At 38.9% G+C, this 15,858-nt stretch overlaps 1 long non-coding RNA gene across 1 annotated transcript; it reads left to right on the forward strand.

The window, feature by feature from the left end:
* Window positions 1–8,050: 8,050 nt before the first annotated feature.
* Window positions 8,051–8,794, forward strand: LOC134287355 (uncharacterized). Its single transcript, XR_009997242.1, has 2 exons — window positions 8,051–8,364; window positions 8,460–8,794. It is a non-coding gene; the product is annotated as an uncharacterized LOC134287355 (long non-coding RNA).
* The last annotated feature ends 7,064 nt before the right edge of the window (window positions 8,795–15,858 follow it).

Raw genomic sequence — 15,858 nt, forward strand, 5'->3', positions numbered from 1 at the left:
CCGTTGAATTTTATGTTTCGAGATTTGTTGATTTTTTTCGGTGAAAAAAGACTTTCCAAATCGTTTTGGCATAACGTTTCGGCCTACTTCATTCAGCCATCATCAGATCTGTGAACATTTATTGAGTCAAGTTAGTACAATTTTCCTTCTTGGTCTACAATTTGAAATTACCACCCACTTACACAAAACGTTTGTTCTCCACCACTGTGGCCTATCAACTAACCCTAAATCCTATTTATATGTATATTATTTCGTCAGATTACGTCATGCGGTTCGTCTCGGCTGTGTGCGCTTCGGCAACGTTCGTATTTTGCACACTAGTCCGTTGTACGCTGCGTCTATACCACCACACTCGCGCTGTAGGTTTACAGTGGTGTTATTCCCTAGCAGTTTTATATGGAAGGCCTCCGCGATAGTTCTGCTCTCCTGGTTGTCAATTCTTTCCAGGATCTCGGTTTTTTGGAAGTCGAAATCGTGTCCTTCTTCAATGTGGTGTTGTCCTAGTCCTGTTTTCGCTTCCTTCTTCCTTATGTTATTTCTATGCTCGTTTAGCCGCGTCTCTAACATTCTACCTGTTTGTCCTACGTAAATCTTTCCATCGTCTGATCCGCATGGTACTGCATATACTACATAAACGAGCATAGAAATAACATAAGGAAGAAGGAAGCGAAAACAGGACTAGGACAACACCACATTGAAGAAGGACACGATTTCGACTTCCAAAAAACCGAGATCCTGGAAAGAATTGACAACCAGGAGAGCAGAACTATCGCGGAGGCCTTCCATATAAAACTGCTAGGGAATAACACCACTGTAAACCTACAGCGCGAGTGTGGTGGTATAGACGCAGCGTACAACGGACTAGTGTGCAAAATACGAACGTTGCCGAAGCGCACACAGCCGAGACGAACCGCATGACGTAATCTGACGAAATAATATACATATAAATAGGATTTAGGGTTAGTTGATAGGCCACAGTGGTGGAGAACAAACGTTTTGTGTAAGTGGGTGGTAATTTCAAATTGTAGACCAAGAAGGAAAATTGTACTAACTTGACTCAATAAATGTTCACAGATCTGATGATGGCTGAATGAAGTAGGCCGAAACGTTATGCCAAAACGATTTGGAAAGACTTTTTTCACCGAAAAAAATCAACAAATCTCGAAACACATAATTGAAAGCGTTTGCCGTGTACTGAGTACACGACGCGACCGCTCGTGTAACTTTTTTTGATGCGACTGATGGAGGGTTAAAGCATTTTTGAGCGAGAACTTGCAAGAATAACTGGAAAACTGAAATGAAAAGTTCTTGGGGCAACCCTTAAAGGAATTCCAGGAAAATCCACTGAACAAATTAATCGAGGAATTCTTGAAGGACTTCTTGAAGAAGTTTCTAGAGGATTCTTTAGGTGTCCTATATCCTGCAAGTACTGTAGATTTGCTGTAAAAAATTGGGGAAGAAATCCTTGAGGGAATTTCTGGAATAATTCTTAAAAAAATGTCTGGGGCAATCCTTGAAAGAATTCTCTCGCTCCTGAAGTAAATTTCATGAAAGAATTTCGGGAGAAATCATTCTATGGATGGAATTACTAAAGAAATCCTTGAAAAAATTGCTAGAGGAAATCTGTAAGAAATTTCTGAACGAATCTTTGCAAGAATTTCTTTGAATGGATTCCTGGAGGAATCTTTGAAATCATTTCAAGAGAAATTTCTGAAGGAATGCTCGAAGGAATTGTTGAAATAATCTTGTAGGAATAACAGCAGTAATCATTGAAAAAATTCAAGGAATCCTTAGAAAATGTCTGAAGGAATTCTTGAAAAAAATTGTGGATCAATCCTTGTTGGAAGGCATCCTGGAAGAAATTGTTGAAGGAACCCTTGCGATTCCTGGGGAAAAACTTGAAGAAATTCCTGGAAGAATCCGTGAAGAAAATGATGGATGTGTCACGTAAGAAATTTCTGAAGGAGCCCATAAATGAATTTATGGAAGGCTACTTAAAAAAAAAACTCTTGAGGCACTCCTCCAAGAAATTCGTGGAGGAATTCTGGATCACATTTCTGAAAGAATCCTGAAGAAAACTCCTGAAGCAATCCTTGAAGGGATTCCTGGAGAAGTTTTTCCAAAGAATTCCTAGAGAAATCCTTGAAGGAATCATTGGAAGGACTACTGAAAACCTTGAAGGAGTTACTAAAGGTTACTACGAGAAATTCAAGGCATTCTTGAAAAAAAAATCTGATGAGATCCAATTACTGCAGGAGTCCTTGAAGGAATTGTAGAAGGTATCCTGTAAGCATTTCATGAAGGAATGCTTTAAAACACTCTTCTGTGAATTCTTGAAAAAAAAAAAAATGTTGGACCACCATTGGGAGATTTTTTGAAAAAAATTCAGAAAAATATTTTAAAGGAATCCAGTCTGGAAAAATCCATGAAAAAGTTTCCGGAAGAATGTTGGAATAAATTTCTGAAGGAATCCTTGAAAGAATTGCTAGATAAATAAATCCATTAAAAAATGCCGGAAGAATTCTGCAAAAAATTTCTGAAGGAATCCATGAAAGATTTTCGGGAAGACTCCTTGAAAAATTCTTCTGGCAATCCTTGAAGGAATAGTAAATTTCTGAACGAATCCTTGAAGCGATTTCTGGTGCAATCTTTGGACATATTCCCAGACCATGTCCCAGACTAATTCTTGGAAATATCCTGCAAGAAATTCATGGAATCCTTAAATGAATATCAGAAGGAATCCATGAAGAAATTCCCGGAGCAATCCTTGAAGTAATTTTGAAGGCACTGGGTTCCAGACTAACGCTTGTTTGCAGATTTCGTTTCCGCCCCTGCGTAGAGTGTGGCCGACCCACCTCCACTTTCGCTCCCGAATTTCTGTCGCTATCGCCTTTTGATGACATCGACGTTGGAGCTCCACGTTGAAGATCCAATTGTGAAGTCACCATGCACGAATTACCGCAGGCATCTATTGGTGAAAAGCTGCAGCTGATATTTGGGATATTGAGAGCATTCAACATTCTCCACTGATTGCCCAGCTACCGTAAAGCTGGAAGGGTTGACCGTGTTTACATCCAACGATTTGGTCTTGTCGACGTTGATAGTAAGACCTGCCGCTGAGGAGAGATTGGCAAGATCATCGAGCTTGCTCTGCATATCAGAGCACCATTGAGCTAGGAGAGCAAAGCCAGTTCGAAGTAATTTAGGTGTCCATGGTAATGGGTTGCAAAAGCAATCTACCATTTTTTTCACGGTCAATCGAACCCAATGTGATTTAAAGAAGGTGAGGAGGAGGTTGCAGTACGCTTGTGTTAGTAGAGTTCCTAACATAAACAAATTTGGAGGGGAGGGCATGACGTCATACCGGCTCATCACTAGACCGAACCGACCGAACCATTTGATTTCCGCAGAACATTTGTTTCTGAGAGATGTATTAGGCAATCCTACACAAATTTGCACAAATAAATTTACACCGGAAAATAATTGTTCATCAACACTCAATCGATTCTCCCATCAGAAATTGAAACAAATGATGAAGTTAACACTTTGAAACTGCATCTCCTCCATTTTGTTCTAGTTTGGAATCCACTGCTTTCAGCAACATTTTTCCCCGTTAATAGTGGCTTCCTGGCCAGTTGGCATGCATCGTTCAGTTCGCGTATGAGTCTATCACATCCTTTTTAGCACTTTCTCGTCCTACAATAAATTAAATATGAAGAAAAATCAGAATAAAGTTAATAAAGAAAAGTTTACCTACGCTAGCAGAGTCTCACACAGGCGACATTTTTTTCCCATGTTTGTGTATGCTTGCATAACAAGTTGCATGTCTCCCTTGGAAACAAGAGCGCAGTCACACTTTTGAAATGATCGACACAAAGTGAAATCAAATTTGCGAATGCTCTGTCATCCTATTTTTGTTATTGAAGATGCGTTATGATATCTATTGGTTCCCCAACAATGTTTTAATGAAAGCATGGTTTTCAATTAAGAGTCTATGTAAGATACAAACTTGGGTACAAAAAATATGCTAAAATATAGATTGTTGTACTTTTGTCTGAATTATGCTCAAAAGTGTGTACATCATTTTAAGATTGACGCCCTTTTTGTGAAAGTTTAATAACAACTTTTATGACGTCGGTCGTTGTCAAGAAAGATTAGGTTGCTATGAAGGAAGGGGAAATGTGCACTAACACATGCAAACTTTAGTGTATTACACAAAACGATCTCTTCACCTTATTTACATCACATTGAATCGAACCTACCAGGATCTTGTCGATCACGATGAGCAACAGTAGCGGTGATAGTATACATCCTTGCCTCACTTCAGCAACAACCCGGATGGGATCGGGCAAACTTCGTGGATTCCTTGTGGGCTTCGTGGCCGTGCGGTTAGCGGCGACAGTCGTCTTGGCGTATCGTAAACCTCGGAGTGTGGGTTCGATTCCCGCTCCAGTCGATGAAATCTTTTCATCAAACGAAAAATTCATCACTGGGTGTTATGTGTGTTGTCCGTTGTCTAGTGTAGGTATTGTGTTCAGTTAGTACAGCCTCTGGCAGAAGAATGTTAGAAGGAATTCCTGAAGAAAAATCTTAAGGAGTCTCTCGAGTTCTTTTTTAGGATCTCCAAGAAAGTTTTACGAAGAAATCTATGGAGGAATTTCTGAAGGAATCCATGTAAGGCTTTCAAAAGAAATCTTTGGAAAAAAAATATGCAATCAATGGCGGATTTTCTAACGGAATAACTGGGGAAATTTCTGAAAAATCCTAATGTTGGTTTTTCTGGAGGAATTTATGGGGAAATTCATGGTCAAGCAGAAATCTATGGAGGAATCTTTAGTGAACATGGAAAAAAATCGGAGAAATCAATACAAGATCATCTATGCGATATGAGAGATTTCTTCTCGGATGCATTCCTAAATTTCCTGGAGGGATTTGTAAAGAAATCTCTGAAGAATTTTCTATAAGAAAATAAAGAAAAAATGTGATAAAGAACTATTAAGAAATTGAAGCATAAACACTTATAAGGAATCTGTGGGGAAATTTCTTGAGGTATCCTTAGAAAATTTCCAAATTTATTCATATATGATTTTTTGAAAGAATTTTCTTAAGGAAACTATGAAAGGTTATCTAATAAAATCCTTCAAGAAATTGACCAATTTTTGAATAAATCTCAGATAACTCGATGTATCCCTGGAGGAATTTCTATAGAAGTCCTTCAAAAAATTTCGAAAGGAATCTTCAGAAGAATTTTTGATTTGATTTGTTTGCGCATTCCTGAAGGAGTTTCTGTGAGAATTTCTGGAGGAATAAAAATCTGCAAATTTTTGAATACAGAACGTAAAAATACATGATCAATTTAAGATACTGTAACTAGCGAAACCTTGATATCATTCAAGAAAACAATAGCATCATTCTGTTTCCTTCTAGCCTTAGACCTTTTCGGCGCCCCGCTGAGGCTGGCGTCCTTGGCGGGGGGCCAACCTGGCCAACCGCACGCTATGGCTCTGTCTGTGTTCTCCAAAGTTCGGGCAACGGACTTCGCGCAGTCTAAGGACTGCTTAATACGACATGCCTCATTAGTTATCTGTGCCAGTTTACCCTGCTGGGCTAGGGTTAATACATCCAAGTTAATTGCAGTTGAATCAGTTCGTAATCTTTCAGTTTCAGTAGCGGTTTTTTGGGTTTCGGTAACAGTAGGTTGTTGGCCTAAAGTCCCCTATCCATCGTGGTGGGGCTGCCTTGGATCTAGCTTCCGGTGGAGGAGCATTTTATACTCAGCCACTGGATGTCAGAAAAGACGCTGTTTGAGCCGCACCTCCTTGGTGAACAGACGCTCGAGATGTACCTCCTCAATCTAGTTGAAGTCAGAAGGACAACAGCGCCCAGACTGCACTATCAGCTAAGCACACGGTTGGCGGTCTTCGTTATCGCTTGACCCGTGGCAGCATGAGGTAGGAGCTTGTGAGGACCAGAGCTATGTTGGACGCTCTCCTTTTTGACTCACCTTTTGGCAGCTGACAACAATGCTAGTCGTGAAATATGAAGGCCCATCATCAGTGCAAGTTGTGCCTACTACGGGCTTCAAAAGAAACTGCGATCTAAAAAGATTCACCCACGCACCAAGTACACAAAACGCTGATAAGGCCGGTTGTCCTTTACGGACACGAGGCATGGGCCATGCTCGAGGAGCACCTGCTAGCACTCGGAGTTTTCAAGTGTTGCGTGCTAAGGATGATCTTTGGAGGAGGATGGAGAGCGGCAGCCACAAATCGAGTGTTATGGCGTACTATTGATGATTATGTCTTTATAATAAGACTAATCATCAATAGTACGCCAGATGTGAGATGTTGATGCTGTTAGTAAGATGTACATATTACCTACCTTCTACCTCATATTATTGACTAGATATTTGATCGTTCATTTTCTCACACTGCACAATCGACTAAAGTTACAGCTACGTCAAGGCAGTGGAAATTGATATTTGCATCTTCAAAGTCGCGTGGCTAATCGATAGCAAAAGAGGGAAGCTAGCAAGAATTACACGTCATCCTGTGCAGCCTTATGGATCAATCGAGAAGTGATCAATGTTAAATATGTACATACATCGCTAGTCCTTGCGCTAACCGATATGTATGATAATTAAATAAATAAGGTACCCCGGGGCAAGTGGGACCTAAAAAAATGCTAGTTTGGTTTTGTCAAGCCAAAAAATTCAAAACATAAATAATTTTATAATTCCAATGGTTCTGAAAGACATTGTTGGTATATTTCTTCTTATTAACGGGCATTAAAACTGTTTCAAAAATTTTAAATTGTGTATATTATGCATATAATGAAAAGTGGAGCAGATCTTTATTTACACCGTATTACGGGGCAAGTGGGACCTATCCGGATTTGTTGTACTTATGGCTTAATATACTTGCTGCATATATGTAAGGTGGCATAAATAATTAATATCTTATGCGAATAACTATGTTTAGCGATTTATGTTGGAAAAGTTTTGTGGTATCGTGCATAAATTACGTAACACATATAATAACGAATCACTAAGAAAAAACATGATTTTACTCTAGCAGCCGCTGCAAAACAAATTGATTTTATTTATATAAAAAGCACCTAAGGTTAAATGCCGAATGATTTCCAAACTTACTTTTCATATAATGTAGTTGATGAGTCTCGCCAAAAGATTTTTCAACATTTACAGATGTTATGCTTTCCATTAAATAAATTTACGATCATTAAATAAAGATTTTTAAATCGTGAACTCCGAATAAGTCGTTTTCCAATTTTTTCATACTGTATGACCGGTTCCTAAACATTCAGGAAAACTCATTATGCAGCGAAAAACGACAAAATAATAGAATTTGCTTGAACGAAAATATGAAAAATATACGTTTTCGAAAAAAATGTGTTCTATCAAAGACTTTACCATTTTGAACAATAGCTTCATCATCAGAATAGAAGTAATTAATTGTAATTGAACGATTGATTACTTAAGGCGCCGAATTTTACTTCAGTTTTGTGTAAATTTCGCTAAGGCTGAAGAAAGCGAGATCAAACTATGTAATTGTGTTTGTTTACTCTCTTAGGTCTCACTTGCCCCAGATGCTGAAATGCACTGGGGCAAGTGAGAGCAGTTAACAAAAGGTAATAAATGAAAATAAACTTCAGCTTATTTGCTTAAAATAATTTGCAACAACTCCAAAGATTATCCTGAAACCGAAAAAGTTTTACTTTATTTGTTCTTCTGTTTTCAAACGACGAATGTAGAGGAGTACGTTAATTTCACTTAGTGAATTGAAAATTACATATGAACAACAATAACATATATGGTCTCTTTATGGTGAGAACAATAACAATTTTTGAATTCAAAGCATCCGTTGGTGTGACATCTATGTTTTCTATGAAGAACGTTTGCCTTAAAACTAACAAATAAACAAAATTGTAGCTGTAGGTCTCACTTGCCCCGGATTCTCACTTGCCCCGGGGTACCTTATGTCTTGTGAAGAATAAGCATTAGTTAAATAAAATTCACTAAAAAAATGATGATTATGGCAATCCTAGTATGCCAACAGTGTAACCCAACCGTCAAGGTAAATCAAAATGCTGCATCAAAACATCCATCGACTACCGGATCGTTCAACAAGTGCTTCAAACAACTACAGCATCAACGACGACGAAAACAATCCCAAACCCTCCCACAAACTGAATGACTCACAGCGAACACTTTTGAAAACATTCGGATCGTTCATTTGTATCATGCTGGTGTTCTATCTCTGCTGGCTTGTTTTACACCATTCGGAACAATAGCTAGCGAGCACCCGGCACTCGACAGCATCTACCGCACCGCCATCCGAATACAAGGTAATCATCCTGTTATTGCTCGGTCCGCGCTGGTCCCACTCCGGTGTAGCATCATCATAAAAACGCCCACTTTTACGTCTTTCTTTCGATTTTAGATCGCCACCTTAACCGGATACACTCGCTTTGGGATCCAACAACCAACAACGCAATCAGCGCACGCGGAAAAAGGAATAAAATCCAATCGCCACCGCACCGTGGTGGAAAACCTCAAAAATTGGAAAAGTCATTAGCGGCAGCTGGTGGTCCGTGTTGGGGGGTGATTATTAGCATTTTATCGATGGGAGTAGCTATTGCACGGTTTGGCATTGGAACTAAACAGAAAAATCATCGGCTGTCGGTGAAAGGGAATTGCTGCGAATTTAAATGCCATTTAGGCTTTGTTACAAGATGAGATCTTCCGTTATCAACGTTTGAATGCAAAATGTAGAAATCATGAGTTTTATTAGCTTTATGAAAATGGTTGAAAATAAATACAATGCGACATGAAATTTTCTTTTTAACGTTTTTTTTTGCCTTTCTCGTACACCAAGGTGTACCGAAAGGCTATATGTTCGCTCCAAAAACGACATTTTGATAGAGCCCCCGGAGGGGTCAAGTGTTATATACCAATCGACTCAGCTCGACGAGTTGAGATGATGTCTGTGTGTATGTATGTGTGTGTGTGTATGTATGTATGTGTGTGTTTATGTGTACAAAAAGGTCACCTCATTTTTAGATAGTAAATATGAACCGATTTCAACGACCGATGGTTCATTCGACGTGGTATATTGTCCCATTGTTTCCTATTGAAAATGGTTCAGATCGGTCCAGCCGTTCCGAAGTTATGGCCATTTATGTGTTCCGGACCGGTACCCCAGGAAGGGGCCAGATATGCAAATGCATGCGACCCATCAAACCATGGCATTTTCGATTATCTGATGAATGGGAAGTAGGAAAATAGTCTCAGACTATATCTGAACCGGTAGTGCTCCGGAACCGGTTCCGGGTGTCCCGCCGGAAGTGGCCAAATAAGAAAGTGAACATAACCCATGCATGCGACACGTCAAATAGCAGCTTTTTCGATAACCAGTTAAATGATAAGCAGGATAATAGTTTTAGATCTTATTTGAACCGGTAGTGTTCCGGAACCGGTTCAAGGTGCCCTGCTGGAAGTGGTGAATTAAAAAAAGTGAACCAAACCCATGCATACGACACATCAAAGAGCAGCTTTTTCGATAACCAGATAAACGGTAAGCAAAAAAATAGTTTCAGACCATATCTGAACCGGTTGTATTCCGGAACCGGTTCCAGGTGTCCCGCCGGAAGTGGCCAATAAAAAAAGTGAACCAAACCCAAGCATGCGACACTTCAAAGAGCGGCTTTTTCGATAACTAGATGAACGGTAAGCAGGAAAATTGTTTCAGAACATATCTGAACCGGTTGTATTCCAGAACCGGTTCCAGGTGTCGCACCGGAAGAGGCCAATTAAAAAGGTGAATCAAACCAGGCATGCGATACATCAAATCAACAAGAATGTTCGATTACCAGATAAACGGGCAGCAAGAAAATTGTCTCTGACCACACCTGAGATTGCCGGCAGTAAAGCCTCTATCCGCTATAATTGGGACACAGAAGTATGGCTGCAGCTCTGTAATAAATCAGTGAAATTGGCCAAATAATTGACTGAGAACTCTTTGGTGTATGTTAATTTTTTGTGCCAAATTTCATGAAAATCGATGCATTGCTTTTAACTGTAATTTTCATTCGCATAGTAGATGGTACTTTTACGCTACAGTTCAAAGTTCTGTGATGATAATTATGAATTTTTGCTATCAGTTACGATACTTTTAGAGACACTTTCTTGCAAAATTTCATGAATTTTTATCAATTGGTTTGAAAGCTACTGGTGTGGATAGGGGTGAGTGTTAGTGAAAAGTTTTCGTATTTTCCATGTGCGATGTTTGCCGATTCATATTTTTTGAGTTTCTCTACCAATTTTCATAAAATTTTGACGGAAGATGTGATTATGTGATCGGACAAACGCCGATTTTCATACATAATGGCCAAGTTTGAGATGCTGTAACGCTGTAACTATGGTTTGCGTTGACGGATTGAGCTCAATTAGTGACACGGAAAATGAGATTTATTTAGTTCTAGAGTATTCTCAGGATTCAGGAAGCTTATGGCGCCAACAAAATCTTGCGAACATATTCGACGAGAAAGGCACTATCACCACTAGGTGGATTAATCTGGGTTTTTTACTTTACTGTAGTTTTGGATATCTGCATGTATTATGTTCTCACAAGAGATCTGCTTCGGCCAAGTTAACAGAACGCGCCCATATCCCTTTTGAACCGAAGGGCGGGGAACTCCTTATCACATTATTATATTAAAGAACACTGATATCATAAAGACAGTTTAAGTCTCAATAAAACGATTTTCAATTGTGATGCATAATTATCACCTTATCAGCATTCCACCTCGACCGACAAGGGCTGGTCATAAACTCTGCAAATTAATTACCCACAAAGCAATCAGCATCGTCATCTCTGCTGCCATTGTGATTCGACGATTTCGGATTCACCATCTAATGACGACGACGACATGCAGATCATAAAACTTGCCCTCCGAAGAACAACCCTTTCTTCGAGACGTTCTTTGCCATAACGACCCAACCCACCACCCGAGCGACCCGTGTGCGACCTAAAGCTGCTTCTCGTCGCACTTCGGTGCAATTGTTTCACATCCATGTATAATGAAACTTGATGACCTGCTAAACGACCAACCATCATTACACCTCGGACTAATTACTTTATGACCCTGTGCATAATTCCCATGCAAATTGTGCATCATTCTTCCTGGACGACCCAAGGACGGCCTGAGGTGGGGGGAACCAGTGTGGAAGACGGGCCGCACTATGCTGGCAGAAACTCCTCAGTCAGCTTAAAGTCAGCTTCAATCACAATAACGATAATCGACTTTTGCTCCGCAAGACGAGAGCTTGCCCTGCCCAGCCAAAGGATTGGCACCCCATCGGTAAAAGTAGCAAAGTGAAGGAATCCTGCTCGTTTAGCTATATCTTGGCATCAACTCGTCTCGAAGTTGACTGTGTGGAAAAGATGCCAGTTCTCCAGATTTTTTTGTAGAGTTTGAAGGTAGTTTGGATACATGTAGCCGAGGCGATGAACGCGTAGGTATTCAGTTGAACCAGAACTTTTTCTAAGCACATCAAATCTTCTATGAATTTCTTTTAGCGTTACTCCACGAATGCTTTCCTCTAGAGGTGCTTTTCAGATAATATTCCTAAGATTTCTTCTGAAATTTGTTCAGGGATTCTTTCAGAATACTTGCTTTAGAAATACTCTTCCTGATTACCATCAAAAATGTCTCTGGAGAGAATCTTTCAGTAATTTCTTCAAAGATTCTCCAAGATGAGCTTCCACATATTTCTCAATGGGTCATTTCGGATATTTCTATGGGTATTCGAAAAATCAGAAGTTCGTTCTGCTTCAGAAATTTCATCAAAAATCCTCTTAGGAAATCTTCTCAATAATTTTATATAAATTTTTCAAAAGTTTCTTTCAGAAAATTTTCTATTTTTTAAGAAAATCCAAAATGACCTTCTATTCTGAAATTTTTTTGGGAATTCCTTCAGAAGCTCCTCCAGGAATTCTTTCAAAAATTTCTCTACTTATTCCTTCACAAATTTCATGAGAAATTCTGTTAGAAAATTGTCAATGGTCTGCTTCAGCAATTATCTCATGATTTTTTTCTCCAAATATTGCACCTGAGTTGTCTTAGGCAACTTGTTTAGAAATTTCACTAGAAATACCTACGATGAAATCTCGCTAGAATTCTTTGCAAAATTGTCCACGAGTCTCTTCTGAAATTCCTGCAACGCTTTTTTCCGAAAAGCTTTTAATATTTTTAAGGAAATGTTTTACAATTTCTTCAGAAATTATGTCAGGGATTCCTATATAAACTTTTCGTAAATTCCTTTTGAAATTCCACTTTAGTTTCCTTCAAAAAATCGCCCGTGAATTCTTCATGGCTATCTTCCAAAAATACTGCAATTTTTTTACGGCATCGTTACTGAAACAATTTCAGAGATTTCTTTAAAAATTACCCCGTTTGTGGATTTTCTCAAAAATTACCACATGATTTTTAAAAACACTTGCGAGGATTTTTTTTTCTTAAAATCTTCAACAGATTCAATAGTCCTTCAGGAAATTCTCCATGGATGCTGTTGGAGTAAGTAACCTTTCAAATTCGTCTTGAATTTCTCAAAAATTCTACGAAAATTCATTGAACATTCCACCAACGGTTCCGTCAATTTTTTCCAATGATTTTTTTTTTCAAAAATTTCCCCAGACATTCTCTAGTAATATTTCCAAGGAACCTTTTAGAAAATCTCCCTCAGTTTTCTTTCCATATTACTCCATGGATTCCATTAGAATCTTCTACTGTGATTCTTTCAGTCAATCTTCCACAAATTCCATGAATGCTTTCCCTATCAAAAGATTTTTTCAGAAATTCCTCTACAGCTCGAAGCATTTGTTTTTTCATAAATGTCTACGTTGTTCCTGTAATTACTTCAGCATTTTTTCAAGAAAATCTTCCAAGAATTCCTGAAGAAAACATACAAGGGATTCTTCAGAAAACATTTGGGGGAATCTATCTATCTATATCTATAAAAATGTCTGCCTGTCTGTCTGTCTGATTCTTATGCATTCAGAAACTACTGAACCGGTCGGTGTAAAATGTTCCATATGGGTATTTTTGGGGCCAGGAATGTTCTTAGCTTGGTGTGAGACCTATCTGATTTCTGGAATGGGGAGGTCCCATAAAGATGACTTTGCGGGGAACGTCCCTATGGAGCTGTAGGTCAAAAAACACAGTAGGTAGGCAGTACGACGTTTGCCGGTACAGCTAGTAATTCATAAATTTATTCCCGTAATAAATAAATTTCCCAATGATTTCTTCCGCAATTCCTGTAGGAAATTGATAATGTTATTCTAAAATAATGAGTAGATGATTTGCTTCGGTGTCCCGAGACATGTGCTCGTTGTTAGGGGCAACGAGAAGAAACGGTCATAGTAGTCGGGGACCTACTTGGAAGAGAGAATTGACTGAGACGTGGTGATATAAAGACGCTGTTTCAGAGCGCAAGAAATTGAAGAATTAGATTTTCCGTTCATCATCTGATCGTGGTTTATTGAATCCAGGATTGAATCTTACTTTGGATTCGAGCAAGACCCTACACCCTGGCGACGAGGATAAACTTAGGTAAGCTTAAAAAAATGAAGCTGAAAAGCGAAAAAAAAAATGCCTGGGCTGGGAGAGTCCACTGAAAGAAGTTGCTTAAATGCGTTGTAATAACTGAAAATGTTCAGTAAACCCCGGACCGGGAGGGTCCGCTTTGAGGAAATGCTTAAATGCGGTTACAAAACTGAAGGAATTCAGTAAATCCCGGACCGGGAGGGTCCACTATGAGAAGTTGCTTAAATGTGTTGTCAAAGTCCCGGGCTGGGAGAGTCCACTGTGGTAGTTCGCTTAAATGCGGTGTAATTACTGAAGGAATTCAGTAAAACCCGGACCGGGAGGGTCCACTATGTGAAAAAATGCTTAAATGCGATGCCATGACCAAAAGAGGCAGTACAACCCGGACCGGGAGGGTCCACTAAAGTAAAAAAAAAAATGCATGCTGGCAGCGCCTGGGCTGGGAGAGTCCACTTACTTGGAGGCTAAAAGAAAACGGACCGGGAGGATCCACTGATTTGCTGCATGTTGGCAGAGCCTAAACTGGGAGAGTTTGCCTAAAATAATTGTTGTACTGAATTATGTTGCATTTGAAGCATAATTGTCCAGAACTGGGAGAGTTAAAAAAAATGGAAGTAGAAGAAAACGTTTGTTTGCAAAAGTGTCTTGTTTTGACAATTGAAATGGTAAAGTATGTTGCCTAGGATACCATTGTACTACGTGCCTACTGTGATGGAATTCAAAGCTCATATTCAAATGTGATCTAATGCGCTATAGGTATTTATGAGTGATTCTGGAATATGCAGACTGATATTGGTTGGTAATGTTAAGTTAGTCAGCACTCGTGGGTTGTTGTTCGCGATTCGCGCAAATGGGAAAGATTTGATTTTTAATTATTATAGCATCCAAGGGCTATATGCTGGCGATATAGCATAAGCTGCTGCCATCCCCACTCGGTCTCTGTCAGTAATAGGACTAACAGAACAAAGAAGAAGAAGAAGAAGAAGAAGGGCTATATGCGATCTTCACAACATATGGATTCTAGGATGAGCTGAAACAATCAAAGTGGTAAGATTACAGAGCTGAACGTTATACCGCAGAGTTCTACTTACAGCTTTAACATCGGACGCTGGACTGAAGTATGACAATTTCATTCGAAAAAAAAACTGCTACATACATGAACAAAGGCAATTCGGGGAACACAGTGATTAAAACGAAAGTGGAAATGGAATTAATAAAGAAAACAATAAAAGGTTACATATAAAATATAAATACAGATTTTCTCAACGAGGAGTGCATTGTAACGCGAATAGAAAGGAGTATCGGATGAATTAGGGCAGCAATGTAGAAACAATGTAAGTTACCTCAAACTAGCAACATGGGCAAACCAGAGCAACAGTATAAAGAAGTTTGTGAAATAGGGTAGACTCGCGGAGAAAATGACCAATGCTACACAACTGTAGATAGGTCGCACTTGAAATAAAGAACAAACAATCAGAAAAAGATTTTGTAACGAAGCGTTTTACAATAAATACTTTATTTTACACTTGTGGAATAAAAAAGCAAAAGAAGGATTGTAGGAAATTGATAATGTTATTCTAAAATAATGAGTAGATGATTTGCTTCGGTGTCCCGAGACATGTGCTCGTTGTTAGGGGCAACGAGAAGAAACGGTCATAGTAGTCGGGGACCTACTTGGAAGAGAGAATTGACTGAGACGTGGTGATATAAAGACGCTGTTTCAGAGCGCAAGAAATTGAAGAATTAGATTTTCCGTTCATCATCTGATCGTGGTTTATTGAATCCAGGATTGAATCTTACTTTGGATTCGAGCAAGACCCTACAATTCCTTCATTACTTTTTTTCAGGAATCCCTTCGATGGTTTTTTTTTTTTAGAAAATCTGTCTGTTCAAAGATCCCTTATGAAATTAATCCAAAAATCGATTCTAAAATTCTTCCAGGTCCTTAATAAGATTCTTCACGGATTTATGGAGAAATTCACCCAAGGCTTCTATGTAAAATAATTCCAGAGTTTTTGCTAACAGTTTTTTTTTCAGCGAGATCAAGATTTCTTTTAGGAAACACAGTAAACAATGTTATTGTCTTAGAAGCATAGTTTTTTTGTTGCTCATATGGCATAATATTTTATGTTGTTTATTTTTGACTGTTTACTAATAATAATTCAAATGATGTTTGGTAGCAATCAAGTTTGTTTTTTAAATTGAATTTATAAAAAAAAATCTTTGAAGGCTTTC

The sequence above is a fragment of the Aedes albopictus genome, chromosome 2, assembly GCF_035046485.1.
Source record: "Aedes albopictus strain Foshan chromosome 2, AalbF5, whole genome shotgun sequence".
Lineage (NCBI taxonomy): Eukaryota > Metazoa > Arthropoda > Insecta > Diptera > Culicidae > Aedes > Aedes albopictus.